The following is a 6000-nucleotide window of genomic DNA, read 5'->3' on the forward strand; positions in this document are numbered from 1 at the left end:
TGATGCCATATATTTAATTATAATATTTATGGCATGAATAAAAGTGTATGAGTATGAACAAGAAATATTAAGGCCATGTTATGTATGCCAAAGCAATAAAAAGAATTAAAGAGATGTTAAGGGATAAAACGTAAGTCCTGGAGCAGTGAGTTTGTAGCTCCAGTTTGACCTATCAAACGAGTGAGTTAGGTCATAAGATTTGGCAAGCAATAAGATCTGATGTTTCTATTTAAAATGAGGGGTAGTTTGCCCGATTCCGATAACCGACCAGAAAGTTCCGAATATGACCAAATGAACAGTAACTCTTTTAAAGGAAATTGAGCTCGAATTTCAAGGCAATCAGTTCAGAAACTATTTTTCCTCAAAATTTTATCCAAAGAGCTTTCTGTAGAACTTGGAATCACTCAATTTTGATTTTTCTACAATTAGTTATGAATTTTTGAAGTTTGTCACATTTTAAGGTGACAATGAATAGTAACCCGTAAATGAAAATTTTCAAACTTGATTTTTCATCAATTGTAGCCTTCAAAAGTGATTCCAAATGCTTCCGCAAGGAAAGTTAATTGATTTAAACATGAGGCGTTACACCTGATGTTATTGAGTATCAAAAAGTTTGTGTTAATGAAGATTTTATTAGTATTCAAGTTTTGATCATGACAAATAAGGTTTTTGATTCAAGATTTAAAATTTGTTCTTTTTTATCAATAAAGTTATTGATAATTTTATTTATTGATAAGCTTTTCGATAATTTTAAAAGAAATAGAGACATTTATCAATAAACTTAGGAAAAATTTCAAAAAAATGACTGTTGAATTTTAAAATTTCAAATCAGTATTGGTTATTACACTTGTAAAGAAAATGACTATGCTCAAAAAACAAATAACAACACATTTTTGTAGTAATTCCTGATTTGTCATTTTGAAATTCAACAGTTATTTTTTTGGGATTTTCCCATAAACTTATTGATAACGTGGTTTATCGATAAAGACTTTAATAAATGCTCTCAAATTTCTAAAAATGTTTGATTTGAACGTTTGAAATATAAAATTCTTAATTTATTGATAAATTTTAATAATCCTTCTTTAAGATAAGGTTTTTCAATAAGATTGTTTTTGAAAATAGTCTAAGTTTAAGCATTTTACAAGCTCTTTATCGACAGAAGTCAAGTTTTTCTTTTAATGATTTTAGAAATTATTATTAAAAGATTTTTAACAGTAATTATTGATAAGATTATCAATAATGTTTATCTTTGACTTAAACCCTAAAATGGATTTCCTAGTGATATTTATTGGTAAGATTATCAATAAATATTTTTATTGATAATGATATCAATGCAGGTGTTTTGCAATCTTCAGCTTCAATAAATTGTGATAATCTCTCTATTTTTTTGGTTTTCAAGATTTGTCGATAAGGTTTGTGATAAAATGGCTTAAGAATTTCAATATCTCTCACATTTCAGTTTTTTTTCACATCTTTGGTCATTTATCAATAAGATTATCTATAAAGGGTATTAGTGATAAAGAACGTCAAGTTGTACATTTGTTCTAGTTTCAATAAGATTAGTGGTAAATACTACCTTTGGTCCTAATTATAAGAGCCAGTTGACTAATTTGAGGAGATTAAGGAAGTAAGTTGAGTTAGTTATTTGTCCTAAATAGGTGTTGTCTTTCCCAAAATATCCTTGCTAATCAAGTGTATTAACTAGAACTATTATCATTAGAAGGACTACTTTGGAAAAAAATACATAAATGTGAGAGACAAAATGGATTGGGGTCTTATATTTAAGACCAAAATAAAAGTCAAATAGGATCTTATATTAAGAACCAGAGGTAGTAGTTGTTATCGAATTACTTATCGATAATTATTCATTCAGTTTAGCTATCTGATCTTTGGGCTAGTTAAACTTAACCTGCTTGATATTTGTTTATTGCTCTTTATTTGTATTTCTTTTATACTCTAACTTTGGGTCTTTGCATAATGTAAGTGTTTATACCTTTCAAAAGCCCAATGAAAATAAACAATACAACGTAAAGACGTCATCAAATAGTATAAGATGTTATAAGTGGCGCTTCTATCAAAATTTAAAGCAATTTAAGTTTTAAATGCTTGGCCGATCAAAATCTTATATTAGATCTGTAGCATGAAAAACATGATTGCCATCCTTGAAGGCAAACACCAAAAGAGCATAGCCATCCAGGGCAAAAAAAATTCTATTAAAATATCCTCAAAAAAGAAACACAAAAACATACAACTAAAACACCAAAAAAGCACCAAGCACAAGAACTTACAGAAGAAGAGTTGAATTTTCCAGTAGATACTAGTTTATTAATGCGCACACACCCACATATGTAGATAAAATTAAATGGTCAGTGAAGAAGAAAACTCAAACACTGAAAGAACAAAAGTTTATTACCTTAAGATTGAAGAGTGAAGAAGTCAACAGATAAGAAGAGGAGGAAAGGTAGCCATAAGGGCATTCTGTGTTAGGGTTCTTCGATTCAATTGCCTTCTGTGTTCTTTGTAACACCTTAATTTATAACCATATATGGAGCCAACAAATATCAAATGGAACCATATTACATGGCCTTAGGCTTAGAAAACCATGCCTTGAAAAATCACTTTCTTAGGTTACTATTCACTTAGTAACTTTAAAATTTTGAAAATTTATAACTAATTCTAGAAAACTCGAAATAAGGTGGTTCCAAGTTCTATTTGAAGTTTTTTCATTTCTTTACACAGAACAAATATTGACTGGTCAATTACTTATTCCATTCGGGCTCCATTTTATTCCCAATGAGCACTATTCATTTAGTTGATTTTTAACTTCCAGATTTTTACCGTAACTTCAAAAATTTATAACTTTTAGTACATAGTTCTAAGTTAGGTGATGTACTACTTCATTTGAAGCTTGGGATGTGAAATTTAAGCTCACCAAATATCACAGCCAGATTCCATTGTTTGACCAAAAATGTCGTAGCCTCAAACACTAGCTAGGTTTTCCAAGTACTTTTAATCCTTTTTAATATCATTCCTTTATGGAATTTAGGCCACAATTACCAAACATGCTATCATGTTCTTATGCTTCATAATACCTCTTAAGATTTGGGAGCATCATTCCATACAACATTCATCATAGTATACACGGCATTACATAATTCTAAGCAAAGTGATAATTACAAAACATATGAAAATGCATAATTGCATGACATTTCATGCAAGCCTCTTCATGCATCCACATTCTTCCCTCTATCTCTTGAAGAACCAACCCCTAGTAATGTCATTTAGATATAAAGGCAGGGTGAGATTGCAAAGAAATCTCAGTAGTAGAGAACAACAATCATAATGTTAATAATGCAAGATTAATTCATGCTATATGTAATCAACATTTTCATGCATTCATCTGTATCATCATGCCATGGAAAGGGAGCTCATAAACATGCCATTAAACAACTCAACTATATGTATTGCCAAGGCATAAATGCAAGGAGCTAAACACATTTCATCATAGCTAACTCAACCACATCATAGCACATGGCAAAAACAACCAATGCAATTCAACACTAGAATTGTAAGCTCTTGCTACCTCTTGTCAAGTTTTGATCCTTGATTCCTTTCCCTTGTTCTTGAGTCTTCTCTTGCCCAAGCTCAATGCCTATCAATTGCAAAACAATAACACTCTAAATGTTAACTCAAACAACGTCATTCAACACTTAACCTAAAACCCTAAGATATTTAATTTTAAGGTTTTTACATCATCTTTCTTAATATAACTCTCATATGCTTTTCCCACATGATTTTTTTATTTGAACTTAGATTTATCAAAATCAAATTCCTTCCCCAATTTTCAAACTTGGCTGAGACATAGGGTATGGAATTCCAAAATTTTCATTTTCAATTTTAATGCTTCTAAACAAATTCCCTCAACATAGTCCTACCCAAATTCATCTTTTAAACTCTTTGGAAGCATGAAATTAACACAAATCACTCTAGCCTGATGATCCAAGTTTGGCTAAATGGTATGCATAAATGCCATAAGTTGGAATTCTTTCATAAACCAAGTTAAAATACTAGTTTCCAACTAGTTTCTATCCTCTAATTCCAATGCTATCTTTAAATCATTCATATCAAGTCATATAGAATTTTGGGTAGCAAGGTTTCCTGGGTTTTCTTAGCTATTTTCAATCATCCAAAGCAATCCCAAATCATTCACTAATCTAGGTAGTTAAATCCTTAATGAATACTTTAACTTTCCTTAAATGATTGCTTGAAGGCTCCTGGTGCTCTTCTTCCTTTTTTCAAATTCAAATAGCAAAACATCCCCCCTTATTTTTCTATTTTTACCAAATTTTATGATTTATAGGGGTATTTATAGACAAATTTTTGGCTTAGATTTCCTATTTTGTCCTTGGTTAAACACTAGAATTCCATGGCTCTTCCATCACAAGATCATGCCACATGTCCTCTCAACTTGCCACACGTCCTTCCCCCTTACCATGTCTCCTTCCACCTATTGCGCATGTGCTTAGAAAAATAATTTTTTATTGAATACTTACATTTCTTCTAAGTTTGCCCTTTAAAAAATTGTATAAATTTATCCATGTCCTCCTCCTCATAATTGGTGCCAAAATAAGTAAAATTATTGGGGAAAAATTTGTCCCACCAAGCCTTAAGTTATTTCGTTGCATAACCTTAGCGTGTAACGTCCAGAGTTTTATTAGGTTTTAATAGCCTCTTTTTGGTTGATTTTGAGGATAGATTAGTGATTTAACCTTGATCTTGGTGTTTGGCTTGGGATTGAGGTATGTTGAAGGAATAGGTGAACAATCCCTCTCAGGGTCTGTTCGCCGTGGCCAACCGGGAGTTCCAAGGGGGGAATGTCCTTTCGGGAAGGTTTCGCAGCGGCGAAGTTAGGGGCATGCCGCGGCGAAAGTTTTCTGGGCGAGCGAGAGTTTCCTCTCGAGAAGCTTTCCCCGCGGCGAAGATTGGAGTTCGTCGCGGCAAAGGGGGTCGAATCTATATAGTCGCGGGAGGGGTCAGATGTGCGAAAAATAGAAAATCTGAAGGAAGAGAGAGAGGCTCTGCTAGGTTTTTGAATTTTTGGCTTGGAGGGGGCATTTCTAAAGATCCATTACCTCATCAGTGACCACCCCAAGTGTTACTGGACCGTGCCCCAGATGCGGGGGTAGGCATGCGGGGCAATGCTGGGAGTGCTTTTGATGCCGTCGGTAGGGACATGTTGCCAGAAACTGTCCAGAGAGCCAACCGACACCTCAAGCTAGCCGTTCTACTATTTCGGGACGTGTCTATGCCATGACAAATGAGGAGGCTTCTACATCTCCAAACTTGTATATGCATGGCTAGTTGTATATTGCCACATTTAGGGCCCCTTTTGAAATATTTTGATTGTTGGTCTTATTGTAAACTAGAGAAAATGTTATCTCCTTATTTTTGGTTGGTCGGAGGACATTTCTAGTGTTTTGGGAAACTTTGATATACATTGTTGGAAATCAATTGTATGGCCTGATGTTGATATCTTTTGTTACCCGGGCCGGAGGCTCGGAGTCCCCGTGGATGTTAATGAATGATTTTAGTTGCATGCAACGGAGTTTGAGTTTGAACCGAGTTTAATGTTAATTTCTAAAATTTTGCAATTTCTTTCTACTATGGTAGTTGTTGTAACAGCTTTCCTTTTCTACCATAGTAGTGATTTTATGTCGAGTTTATAATGTTTTGAGGTTAAGGGTTTTACAAATTAGTACTCAGAGCCAGTTTGTTTCTTTGAAATTGTTTCTTTTCCTAGTGGCAATATATATACTTCATACATACCTTCCCTGTTTGTTTTGTGTTTCCTTTCTTTTCTTTACTAATGAGGGTTTCCATCCTTAGTTGGGGAGAAGAAGGATGGTACGGACACATCAGACAGATCCACCGGTAACGGACCGCCTCAAGAGAATGAGGCCTTTCTGAGACAAATGAGGGAGATGATGACGGCAGTGGTAG

The sequence above is a fragment of the Neltuma alba genome, unplaced genomic scaffold (genome assembly GCF_004799145.2).
Source record: "Neltuma alba isolate B1F8T4 unplaced genomic scaffold, ASM479914v2 tig00010549_pilon, whole genome shotgun sequence".
Lineage (NCBI taxonomy): Eukaryota > Viridiplantae > Streptophyta > Magnoliopsida > Fabales > Fabaceae > Neltuma > Neltuma alba.